Source organism: Myiozetetes cayanensis, unplaced genomic scaffold, assembly GCF_022539395.1.
Source record: "Myiozetetes cayanensis isolate MyiCay16 unplaced genomic scaffold, myiCay2020 scf2-11, whole genome shotgun sequence".
NCBI classification, from domain to species: Eukaryota; Metazoa; Chordata; class Aves; order Passeriformes; family Tyrannidae; genus Myiozetetes; species Myiozetetes cayanensis.
In genome coordinates, this window is record NW_026087411.1 from 113,021,277 (window position 1) to 113,034,655 (window position 13,379).

The 13,379-nt window shown below is 44.4% G+C and overlaps 1 protein-coding gene across 6 annotated transcripts in view; it reads right to left on the reverse strand.

The window, feature by feature from the left end:
• The window catches only part of MSRA (methionine sulfoxide reductase A), a 246,367-nt gene that overhangs the window by 91,973 nt on the left and 141,015 nt on the right, over positions 1 to 13,379 (reverse strand). The window lies entirely within an intron of this gene.

A 13,379-nucleotide genomic window follows, 5' to 3' on the forward strand; every position in this document is an offset into this window, starting at 1 on the left:
CAGGATATGTTAATGCTGATTGATGCCTGAGCTTAAGCATTAACATTCTACAAATCTATTTACTGCTTAACAAACTATTTAACAACCAGCTAGGGAGTAGATTACAAAAATCTCTCTGAATGGGGGATCACTCCACACTGGGCTGGTTTCTTGCCATGAGTTTAAGTTTAGCAGGAGCTCGTGTGCTCTGGGTGAGAAGATAAGATTATTTAATGTATGTATGTGCCATCAGGACAGAGTAACGGAGAAGCAAGTCAGCTAAATTAATTTATTGAAGAGAAGGTTAAGGGGAGAACTGACTCTGAATTAAAAATACATTTAGAGAGGGAAAAACCCAGAGAAATAAGGTTCTTTAGTCTTGCCAAAGTTGCTTCATGAGGTGGGGCAATTGAAAGCCAAAGTGTACAAAAATGCAGATTGGAAATAAGGCAACATTCAAGCAGTAAAGAGTGTTTCTCCTCTGAGCAATGCACCTAAAACCACATTCCATTCCTGAGGGCTTCAGATCAAGGATAGACATTTTCACAGAATCAGAGAATCATAAAACAGTTTGGGTTGGAAGGTTCCTTAAAGCTCATCTCATTTCACCCCCTGCCATGGGCAGGGAAACCTTCCACTGTCCCAGGTTGCTCCAAACCCCGTCCAACCTGGCCTTGGACACTTCCAGGGATCCAGGGGCAGCCACAGCTTCTCTGGGCAACCTGTGCCAGGGCCTCACCACCCTCACAGGGAAGGATTTCATACCAATACTCATCTAGCCCAGTCACTTGCCATTTTGAAGCCATTCCCACTTGTCCTGTCCCTTCATCCCTTGTCCCAAGTCCCTCTCCAGCTCTCCTGGAGCCCCTTCAGGCTCTGGAAGGGGCTCCAAGCTCTCCCAGGATCCTTCTCTTCTCCAGGTGAGCCCCCCCAGCTCTCCCAGCCTGGCTCCAGAGCAGAGAGGCTCCAGCCCTGGGAGCATCTCCGTGGCCTCCTCTGGACTCTCTCCAGCAGCTCCACGTCCTTGTGCTGTTGTTCCCCAGGGCTGGAGGCAGCTCTGCAGGTGGGGTCTCACCTGAGGGGGCAGAGGGGCAGAATCCCCCCCTTCCCTGATGCCCACGCTGTGGGATGAGCCCAGGATACCAAAACTGCCATGTCAGTGATGAAAGTATAAAGTTAAGGAGGATTCAGGCTGTGCAATAACAGCCTCTCCCAGAACCAAAGTGCTGGTTTGGACTGTTAAACTACCCCCATGGAATGAAGAAGACTGAACAAGACATTTTATGTATTACCTCAAAGTGCAGCTTTAACATGACCAAACATCTAAGCTAAAATGTCATTTATTTTCACTCGTTACTTGAATTAATTTGTACCTAACCCCTCCTCCTCCCCAATGCATAACTAATATATTATTTAAGCCCCAATGACTTTGGGATGACAAAATAAATTCCTTGTAATAGACATAACCAAGTGCCACCGTTGCTGTTGTTATTTGTAATGTCCCTCACACAGACAAACTTACATCTCAAGGGTCCATCACTGACTTTTTAAAACCCTCTGGCAAGTCCTACTTGCTGAGATCCACTAACTCAATGAGTAGCAAACAAGGCAAGAAATTTAATTTACTAAACAACCGTGGTAGGGTGATTGAGCTTAACAATCTTAACAATCTTGTCTTTAAAAAAAAAACAACCACATTTACTGAATAAAAAGTGACCTGAGCTTGGCTCTCTCAAAATTCCACAAGGTATCTGTGCTTAAGTTCTTGACTGGCAGAAGGAGTAATTCCTACAGAACATCAGCTGAATCTTCTAGGAAAATGCTGGTTTCCTCCAACTGTGCTGCAAGAAGCCTCAAAACCTGCCAATTTAGGGATAGTTTTTAGGATAGTTCCAGGAGATAAATCTTTTCCTCAAGGACATAATAAATAGGCAAATCTGTCAGTAGGGCCCGACCCTCCTTTTCATTTGAGGCTGAGATCATACACAGGTTCCTTCTCAAAGTTGTTAAGAAAATATATTAACCCTGAGGAATCATGGAATGATTTAGGTTGGACCTCTAAGATCACCGAGTCCAACCATTTCCCAGCACTGCCAAGGCCACCACTAACCCATGTCCCCAAGTGCCACATCCACATGGCTTTTAAATCCCTCCAGGGATGGAAAACTTCACCCCTGCCCTGGGAAAATGTCTCCCTGACCAGGTGATCAGGAACACATCCAACAGGGACAGGAACAAACATACCCTGGAGTTGTAGCTTGCTGGCACTTGCTGCTGGTGCCTGAGACACTGAAAATCAGCTTCTTTGTTGGGAACGGCCACAAAATCTGTCATCAAAGAGATGTTTAGATAGAAATACTGATTTCAGAGCTGATAAAAAAGTAGAGGATTTCCACCTCTCCAGCAAGAGACAAAAATATGTGGTTAAGCCCAAAAATATGTGCATAAGCCCAAATCCTGTGTGAGCACTGGCCAGTTGCTGCAAGCTCTTGTCTCTGGAGAATCAGGAAGGATGAGGGCATCTGGAGCTCTAAGGGTGTTTAGATGTTGGGCAAGGATTATAACCAGGACTTTCACTTTGGCTGACCAAAGAACCTCAGCCTGGACCACTCTCTGGAGAACATAAAATGTCCTCACTGTGCCAGCAGAGACCAGAACATGAATTACTCACTAAATGCCCTCAAGAGCTCAGCACTTCTTTTATATGAAACAGAAATTTGTGGCCAGGAGGATGGTAGAAAGAAAAGGCAGCTGTGAGGCTCTCCCAGAAGGAGACTGCCATGGAATATGAACACACTTCCACTGGGAAAGCTGTTCTGTGCCCAAATGTAGAGAACAGGCAAAGAAATGGCTCTAAAAAGCTCCCTCTGACCAACACTTTGGCATCTTCTGATGTACCTGGGTAGGGGTGATTTAATTTTGGTCTCCCCCATATTCTTTGGTATCAGAGCAGCAAATACCATCTCTCTTTTGGTTTGAAGGACCAGAATATGGTCTGGAATATGGACTTCCCATCCCTGGAAGTGTCCAAGGCCAGGTTGGATGGGGCTTGGAGCAACCTGAGATAGAGGAAGTTGTCCCTGCCCATGGCAGGGGATTGGAACAAGATGATCTCTAAGGTCTCTTCCAATCCAAACCATTCTGTAATTCTATGATTAATAAAATCCCCCACATTTCCCAGTACTTTTTTCTTCAGAATTTGCCACCAAGCAAATCTGGTTCAAAATGGTGAATCTTTAATATATTACTTATAGAAAGCAAAAGACACTTTATTTTATTGGCTAAATCAAGGAATTCTTTTGAAGACTCAATCCTCTAATGACTCCAAAGTAATACTTAGACACCACTCCTTATCTTCTCTCCATTTAAAAATAATAAAAAAAAAAATGTAATGGTATCATCCTTCAACTTTGCTATTCCCAGAGGATCCCAGGCATAATGGAGATAAATGACTGAGGTCTGTGAGACTCTTCTCTGCCATCCAGTGAAATTTTAAAGGGCAGTTCACAGCTCTTATTTTTACCATAATTTTTTCTGTGATTTATAGACTTTTCTGCAGCTGTCACTTATTTTCTTATCCCCACAGAAACCTGATGTACTGATTGGGCATTTTCTTTTCCCCAATCAATCCTCGCTGAGTTAAGACTAATAAAACTCCTTCTTCCAGCTCATCATAGAATTATTTAGTAAAAATCAATTGCACCATGTCACCCTGGCTTGATGTCATCACTCACTATAATGATTACATCTATACAGCTTAAAAGTTGCCAGGGGAAAGTAAAACTCTTTATAGCATATGATTAAAGGAGAAAAATGTTAATAAGGAAAGAAGTTAGTTACAGGGCTGTGGATTGAGAGTTCTTGATGATTTTCAAGGTGCTGTGGTGCAGGAAGGAGAAATGAAATATAAAAGAGTTTCTTCAGAAGGTTAAAATACATTAATGAGCTTGGACACATTAAAGGAAACTTTTACACTGTCAACAGAGCAAAAGGTTCAGGAAGTTTTCAATACACGCAGTTTTCAATGTCAAGGAGGAAACTGTATTTTTGGTCTTCTTTTGAAAAAAGAAGATGATCTTGGAGATGATCTTTAAGGTCCTTTCCAACCCAACCCATTCTGTGATTCATGTTCCACGTGCAATATTGTTCCTCTAACAGTTCACACACAAAACAGGACAAAAATTCACATTACAAAACTGGAAAGAGTCAAGGAAGACTTGGTTTGAGAGAAGAGTTCCCTGCACGCTTCATTCTTTATTCATTCATTCAGATATAACATTCCTTAAATGCTCTCTGAACGCTCTTTGACCTTTGAAGGAGGTTCATGACCTACCTGAGCCCAGAAAAAAACCCCCACAGGTTGGTTTTGATGAGTGTCACAAAGCTCAAGTATAAAATGTCACTGGCAGACAGGAATTTGAATTGAAAATTGAAAAATAATTATTAATTGAAAATACATATTTACCAGTAGTGCCTAGAACAGATGAATAGAACAGTGAATTATAAACATAAATCAATGTTAATGGTACTAAACTTTTTGTAGGGGACTTTTAACTTCAATTAAATTTGATTTAACTTTAATCAAAAGTTAAACGATTAGTTTTAGTTAAGTTTTTAGACTTTTTCTGTCATAAAGAGACATTAGGCTCTTTCAAAGGTGCCTTCTCTCAAAAATCTGTCTCTGAGATGGAGGAACCTCGACCTACTGGAGTGAGTCCAGAGGAGGCCACGAAGATGCTCCAAGAGCTGGAGCCCCTCTGCTCTGGAGCCAGGCTGGGAGAGCTGGGGGGTTCATCTGGAGTAGAGAAGGATCCAGGGAGACCTTGGAGCCCTTTCCAGAGCCCAAAGGGGCTCCAGGAGAGCTGGAGAGGGACTTGGGGACAAGGGATGGAGGGAAAGGACAAGGGGGAATGGCTTCCCACTGTCAGAGGGCAGGGAGAGATGGGATATTGGGAAGGAATTGTTGGCTGTGAGGGTGGTGAGGCCCTGGCACAGGTTGCCCAGAGAAGCTGTGGCTGCCCCTGGATCCCTGGAAGTGTCCAAGGCCAGGTTGGACAGGGCTTGGAGCAACTTGGAATAGTGGAAGGTGTTGGAATGAGATGGTCCTTAAGGCCCATTTCAACTCAGACCATTCCATGATTCTGTGACCATGGGAAGGGAGTGAGATTTTTATCAATATTTATTGGTGCAGCAGGAGCATCTTCCAGGTTTGGGCAACCAAAAGCTGCCCAAACACAGATGCCTCCTTTGGGGCGAGTCAAGAGTGTTGAGTGGATCTCTACCAACATCCACGGGTGCTGACACTCTCCATGCCTATGGAGAGACATCTGAATTTGGGTGGATTTAGCTCAGCTTTATCCCACCTGACATGTCTACAGTGGTCACACCAGCCTGATTGGAGATCTTAACATTCCTCAAAGCCAAGTAAGTGCATAGAGCAGAGATGTCTGGAGGAGACTGAAGGACACGACACAGGGCATAAAGGTGCCCCACATTTTCTGTGGCACAGATGGAAACTGGAAAAACACACAAGAGGGCCTGACAGGGAAGAAGCCATTTCTGTTTGAGCATCTGATTTGGGCCCCCTTTGCCTATTTTATTTTCTCCATGGATTAGCTGGGCTGTGATGCTGGAAAACAACTGATCATGCAAAAAAAAAATATAATGAAAAAACACAACAATTCAGGTGTGGTGCTGCAAACAGAGCTTGGCTATGGAATCACACACATTTGTGTTGTTTTCTTTACGTGCCTTCTCTTTTCTCTTCATTTATCAGTTGCTCACTGGTGTCTTGCCTCAATTCAGACACGTGTTAGCACCGTGAATCTAAACCTACTACGATCCACCAGGTGCTGTTGCAACAGCAATAAAAATAATTAGTGATAACAAAAATAACAGTGTTGTCATTTGCCTTTATCAGCAGATAAGCTCAGGGGACACTGCTCTCTCCAAACACAGACAACTGAGCTCTTATAAATATGCAGGAGAAAATTGCAGGCGGAGAAAAACAGTCATTCACTGAAAATATTGTTGTTCAGAAGAGAGTCAGCTTTGACCTCTTGTACCTAATTATACACGAAAACAAAGATTAAAAGCCTACTAATAATCACCATAAACTATGATTAATGAAGCCACGCTTCAGTGCCTCAGATTTCTAGACCCAAGTACTGTAAATTCACCGGTGGGTTATTTGAAGAAGAAAAAACAATGTTTGGTATCACTTTGTTTTGACTTTGTCTGTTGCTTTCCTCGCCTAAAATTAGGAAGAGTCCATCCAAAAATTCTGAAGAAAAAGGCATTCTAAGGTTGCTCTCTTCTAATCCACATGAAAATCTGGATGCTGTGATTCCCACCACATCAGCTTCATGGAATGGTTTGGGTTGAAAGGAATGGTTTGGGTTGGAAGGATCCTTAAAGACCATCTCGTTCCAACCCCCTGCCATGGGCAGGGACATCCTCCCTATTCCAAGTTGCTCCAAGCCCCATCTCATCTTCAAGGAACCATTTTCTCATCCTCAAGGAACTATTGATTACTGACCTTCACAACACTGAAAGATAAAGTTAATTTTTAGCAGCTGACACATCCTTGACAGATATAAAACAAACAGCCTAAAAGCAGTTTAAAGGTAAGAAGAACTCAGAGCCCAGAAGGAATACTGCCCTTTAACCAGAATTGATTCAGCACCTCATAATGCAAAAATTCAGCCATCTCAGCAACCACCTTAATAATTCCCTTCATTAAAAAAGATGCAGAGAAAACAACATCTCCCAAACAGGAAATATAGGTCAGAAAAAGTCTCTTCTAATTTACGTGGATAAGAAGAGCCCAGCGTGCAAATTAGGTCACGACAGCTAAAGTTCCTGGGGACCCAAAGCAGCCCAATAACACCTATTTATTTTTAATGCTTGTTTAGTTCCAGAGGAACACAAAGAATGGGAACAACAGAACCCGAGACGTTTTGGTTGATGAAAGGGGTGAAGCTGCATCCTCAAAGTGGGTAAATATCACAAAGACTTCACTACTGACTTTACTACACGTAATTTAGAGGTGATTACTGGCAAGGGACTAAAGTGGATGCTGGTGGGATGGGTTGACATCAGTCAACTGCCCCACCACTGGCATTTCACTGGAAAGAGCGGGAATTAGAAGAACCTGAAGGCAACAACAGAAGACACTGTCTCAGAAGTCACTGTCTCCTACCAAACAACTCAGTGCACAGCTGAACGTTCCAACCTGCAGGAAGCAAGACACGTTTATTGTCTCTCAGCACCTCGATTTCCACGGCTTTTGTTCATTCATCAACACAGAGCTGTGTTTTAGTCGCTTCCTTCAGGAGCCTCCCAGCAATGTCTTTGCTGCTGATTTAATTAGCATCCTCTCCACTGTATCCTCCAAGTCATTAATGAAAATATTGAAGACTATTGGACCACGAATGGCTCCCTGAGGGGTTGGTAATTCTGTTTTGAATATATTTAATATGCCTGGTGACAAGAGATTTTTGTGTTTCTGCTGTGTTTTTGTTACACCTTTAATAACGCTGAAACCACCAAGACTCTCAATAACCTTTGAAATCCACGACAAAGGTGCTTTAATCTGAGGCTTGCCAATTTAATTCGAATTATTAAGGGAAGCAAGTTGGAGAAATGTAAAGGAAAAAGATAAAAAAAAAGAAATGGTTCTATTTTACAGGGAGAGATCCTTTTCCCCCCCACCCTTTAATCTCTAAATGAAGTTCCAGGCCTGTAGCAGAATTCATAATGCTGCTTTAGGGTCGCTGTAGCGTTTTTTATGTGTACAGCTGTTCTTCCACTGGTATAAGTAGACACATCTGCTCATTAGCAATACAATGTCATTTCTAGTGTCTAATTTTAATTATTTGCAGATGATAGATTCCTTGTGCAATGCCTAAAAAAAGTGCAGCCCTTCAAAACTGGTGAGAAATAAATATACCCTCTGCCACTAAAGTGGGTCAGCACAACGAAAAAGCAGATATTAATCTGCAGAATTCCTGTCTCAGCACTGAGGCCAAATGCCAGCGTGTTTGGAAGGTCACAGGGAGGAGAAAAGGCTTGTACATCTTTTCTTTATCATGGATGCACAAGACATATGGACTCCGAGATGTTCTGAACGGATCTGGCAGGTGATGAGTTTGTTGTAGGACAGATGGTCCTCAACTGCTGGAAAAATATCAGCGCTGCTTACATTTCCTGTGCAAACACGGGCAAGATAAGGACTTGTCCATGGCAGGAGGGGGGCAGTGGGATTACTCACAGTGACTTTGGGTCTGGTGTGTTCACAGAGAATCTATGAGGCCACAAGAAAATTCCTGAGTGGCCACATGGGTGGCTTTGCCCTTCACCCCACTGTCCAAGGGCGGCCAAAACTACTCTCAGCTCCTGCCCCTAATTCAAACATCCAAACAGGAGGCCAGAAGGAATGAAGAAAGGGTGGGATTTGTGTAAAACAGGGGGTTGCAGTCGTACCTAAGGTATGGGCTGGGAAGGATTGGGTGCCCTTGATGAACGTGGGGAGCAGAACTGCCAAAACAAGCACCTATTTTGGGTTGAACTCAGGAAAGAAAAGAACTAAAGGAGGCAAAGGATTTTCCATTCCTCCTAAACGTGTTTTCATAGAATCCCAGAACGGTTTGGGTTGGAAGGGACTTGAAAGATCTCTTTCCACCCCCTGCCATGGGCAGGGACACCTTCCACTATCTCAGGTTGTTCTACAGATAAATAAGGTTTGTCGTGTGCTTGATCTCTGAACAACCAACGAGTCTCTCTTCAAAGTCTTCTTAGAGTGGGCTGAAACCTTTGACACACAAAGAACTTCACTCAGAGTCAGGAGAATCATGAACACTGAGATGCTTTACAGGAGTCACCTCGGCACCACAGCAAACACACTCCTCTGGTAATCAGCTTGATTTTTCTAAAGGTTTGGTGAAACAGTTTTTGACACCTCACCAAGAGCGGCCAAACTTTCTGATCAGATCAAATATGACACGTTCCTCCCCTGAACATGAGCACAGTGGGGTTTGGAACTGGCTCATGCACTGCAGGACGGGGCTGATGCCAGAAGGGTGGTCCTATTTACAAGTCACGCTCCTGGCGATTTAAATCCTGGCTGGAAATCCCCTTTCACTTCCACTCATGCAGGGCTGATTTTCAGCTTGAGCAGAGGACTTTGGGATTGCCAGTGTCAACACAGAGGTTGTATCCTGTGGAAAGGCCTGGGAGAGAGGAGCAAACTGCCCTTTTCCCTGACAATGAAGTCAGAGATTAGTTTACAGCAACCGTGAAAGGCAGCCTGAGGCAGAACACAAACTGTCCCAGCAGAACCACTGCCAGGGTGCAATTTTAAGTCAAGCTTAGATCATAAAAAAAACTGGAAAGCTCTGAAGGATGGCCCCATTAGAACAAAAAACAGGCAATACAGACTCTGCCCTACACATCTAGAAACTTCAGGAAAACAAAATTATCCACAAAGTGATTAGTCGTAAGATTTTTCTTTTTTGCTGTCTTTTCGGCCTATCAGGACCATTCTCCCTTTCTGTATGAATGACAGAGGAACAGGGATCTCAGAGCACTTACAGAGCTATACAGAGCAATACTCTGGTAGATAAGATCATTCCTGGGAGGGAAGGAATGCTGCTTGCAGCACCGGAGGCTGAGCAGAGATGACAGCCATATGCCACTTGGCAGAAGTCAGGGGGTTGTTTGTTGCTTTTTTTCAGGATCCCAATTCTAATGAATTATAAAATACAGCCTAAATTAATAGTCAAGAGGACTTTATCAGGGCCCCACGCTTAGGAGACGCTCATCTGGGAGAATCTCTTTCAACTCCGAGACTGTTTGACTTGATCAAAGGTTCTTGCTTTTCAATTGACTTCTGTACAATCCTCAGACTCAAGAGCTTCATGAAACAAGAGCCAGGCTGCTTTCCCAGAGACAATCCGAATCCCAGTGAGATGTCAGTCTCATCTTAAAGGCCAACTGCTTGGAAAGCAGGAACTTCTGAATATTAATGCCCTCCTACAACAATGAATGATGGGACTGCCAGTCCGTGCTCTTTAGCAAACTTGGTACCGACCAGGTTGATATTTGAGAGGTCTTTATCTGCAGCAGAATGTACTTATTTGATGTTTAATGACATCAGAACAATCACACAAGTGCGTTATCTCTGCTGGGGGTAAAAGGGATGAAATGGTGTTATCCTAACTTCTGGAAAAAAAAGATAAAACAGACAAAGCTTTTCTAGTTTGCAGTAAGAGTTGTGCTCAAGAAGTCCAGCATTCACTGGCTATGTGATGTACTGGATTCAGCCAAAAGACTGTGCTGAATTTCACGAGTAAGAAATCTTTCTAATTTATGCATTTAGTAAAAAACTTCTCTTTGACAGACCAAGTCCTGCACTCCCATGAGGCTGCCTCAATAAAACTCACTGTGTGCACAGGGAAGGAAGGAAAATACTGCAGGTCAGAGAGGTAACTCACTTTCACTGTCTTTACATAAAACCACATTTCCCACAGGCAGCCAAAAACAGGGAGGAGATACAAAAATCAAGGCAAAGAAACAATCCCATCTTAAAGATCTTTTGCTCAGATTTGAAAGGGGAGATAAACATCCCATCTCTGCCTTAGAGAACTAAGAAATTTGACACTGGGACCTTGTGGCTTGAATTCTCCTCAAATCAATAGAAAGGTGGTGGAGATGGGATGAGCTTTGCAAAGTTCCTGAAGAGAGATCAGAAACACAGGATCAGTCAGGTTGGAAAAGACCTCAGAGATCATCGAGACCAATTTTTGACCCATCCCCATCTTGTCCCCCAGCCCAGAGCACTGAGTGCCACATCCAGTCATTCCCTGGACACCTCCAGGGGTGGGGACTCCACCACCTCCCTGAGCAGCCCCTTCCAATGCCTGACAAGCTTTCCATGAAGAAATTCCTCCTTATGTCCAACCTGAACCTCCCCTGGCACTGAAGCATTAAGGAACCATAAAAATGCACAGGCAAAGCAACCTGTCCAAGGCTGTGTTGTACAAAGTCTTCCAAGAACACTCCCATCATCTTGGGGGGGGTAAAGTGATGCTCTCAGTTTTGGCAAATTATTACAGAAGAACCACTTGGAAATTCTATCATCCCAAGCTCAGTTAAAGTTTAGGAATGTTTCCACCAAGAGGCCTGAGATAGTTGTGAGTGACATGAGTATCTCCACAGCTTGGTGTCACGCAGAGATGGGAGCTCTCATCCCAGAGGGAATGCAGAGGTGGGAGCTCACATCCCAGAGGGAATGCAGAGGTGGGAGCTCACATCCCAGAGGGAATGCAGAGGTGGGAGCTCACATCCCAGAGGGAATGCAGAGGTGGGAGCTCACATCCCAGAGGGAATACAGCCACATTAGCATGGCCCCATGCCTGGGATAATTAGGTGATGTTTCCCCAGCTACCAGGAATCAAAGAGTGAATCACACACCCACCAGCACCCAACTTCTGACAGCACAGACTGGGACTAATTTGAACCTCAGTTACTGAGAGTGCAAGGGGAATATAAAGATGCCATGTCACCATTTTACTGTGGTTTAAAGGCAGAAGGAACCATAAAATCATCTGGTGAACTGATTTAACCTGTTATCACAACGACTACACTTCATCCACACACCCCTGTGTCCAGGTAATGAACTTCAGTCAGCCCAAAGCCCTGAACTCCTTTTAGAGTGTGACCAATTCCATGTGGGCCACAGGCTGAGCCCAACCACACCCTGCCAAAGTCAAGGCCACAGATATGGCAGGTGACTGCTTAGGGGGTGGTTGACCAAATTATTCCAGCAGAAATCCATTCCTATACTGCCCTGGAAGATGAAGAATCTCATATTCCTGCCCATCAGCTCCCAGCTCTGGCAATCAGGATGAATCCAAACAAGTGAGCAAGACACGTGGACCAATTATGTCAAAACAGGAATCTCTGCTGTATCAAAACAACCAGTCCATAGAATGACAGAATCCCAGAATGGGATTCCAACCCAAAGTTGGATGGGACCTTAAAACTACCCCATTCCAACCCCCTGCCATGGGCAGGGACAGCTTCCACTATCCCACGTGGCTCCAAGCCCCATCCAACCTGGACTTGGACACTTCCAGGGATCCAGGGGCAGCCACAGCTTCTCTGGGCAACCTGTGCCAGGGCCTCACCACCTTCCCAGCCAAGAACTCCTTCCCAATATCCCATCTAAACTTGTCTTCTGTCAGTTTGAAGCCATTCCCTCTTTTTCTGTCTCTCCAGGCCCTTGTAAATAGTCTCTCTCCCTCTTTCTTGTAGGCTCCCTTCAGGTACTGGAAGACCTCAATTATGTCACCCCAAACCTTTCCCTTTTCCAGGCTGAAATAAAGAAGTCACCCTCTGGTGATGGCCAATTTCTGATAATCCAAAGAAAAAAAAAGAAAAAAAGACCTAAAAACAAGGGAGAAAACCTCCTTCCTGACCCCTCAGGAAGGTCCAAGAGTATGAAGTGAGGATGGTTCATGTTGAATCGGAGAATCCTAGACTGGTTTGGAAGGGACCTTAAAGACCAGTTCCAACCCCCTTCCCTGGTGGGTCTGTCTTAATGCAGAGCTGCAAGTATTTCAGGGACGTGCAGACAAATGTCCCTGAGCCACCTACAAGGGAAGGGGTTGGGAAGGGAGGCTCATCAATCACCAGCGTGGGCCACCGCCCTTGACAGACACCGAATTTCTTCTCCTGACTCGAACCAAGCACCTCTTTTAAAATGATAAATTATCTCATCTCAGAGATTCGAAATGACAGTGATGGAAAAAGACTCCAATGTTTAATTACACTGGGAGATGTGAAGCTGTTTTATTCCAAGGTGGAACTGTTCAAACTTCAGCTTCCAGCTACTGGAGCTTGTCCTGGTTTATCAGGGGTCAGGTTGGCAGCTCACTGTGAGGTCTCTGCAAGGATTATTTGATTATGGTGTTCATAGACTCAGGGAATGTCCTGAGTGAGAAGGGACCCACAAGGATCACCCAGTCCAACTCCTGGCCCTGCCCAGGACAGCCCAACAATCCCACTCTGTCCCTGAGAGCATTATCCAAACATTCCCTGAGCTCTGTAAGCCTTGGGGCTGTGCCCACTGCCCTGGGGAACCTGTTCAGTGCCCAACCACCCTCTGGGGGAAGAACCTTCTCCTGATATCCAACCTGAACCTCTCCTGACACAGTGCTGTGTCTCTTCCACGAGTAGAACATGTTTATTCCAACCACCAGGCTGGTTTTCTGGGCTCCAGATCTTTTTTCTGTCCCTCTCCAAATCCCAAGCAGTATTTCCATACGATCCCTGGGATGGCAACTCAGGAACTGCACAAAATGTTCTGATTTTACTGACCCTGCACACAGAAAACAGCT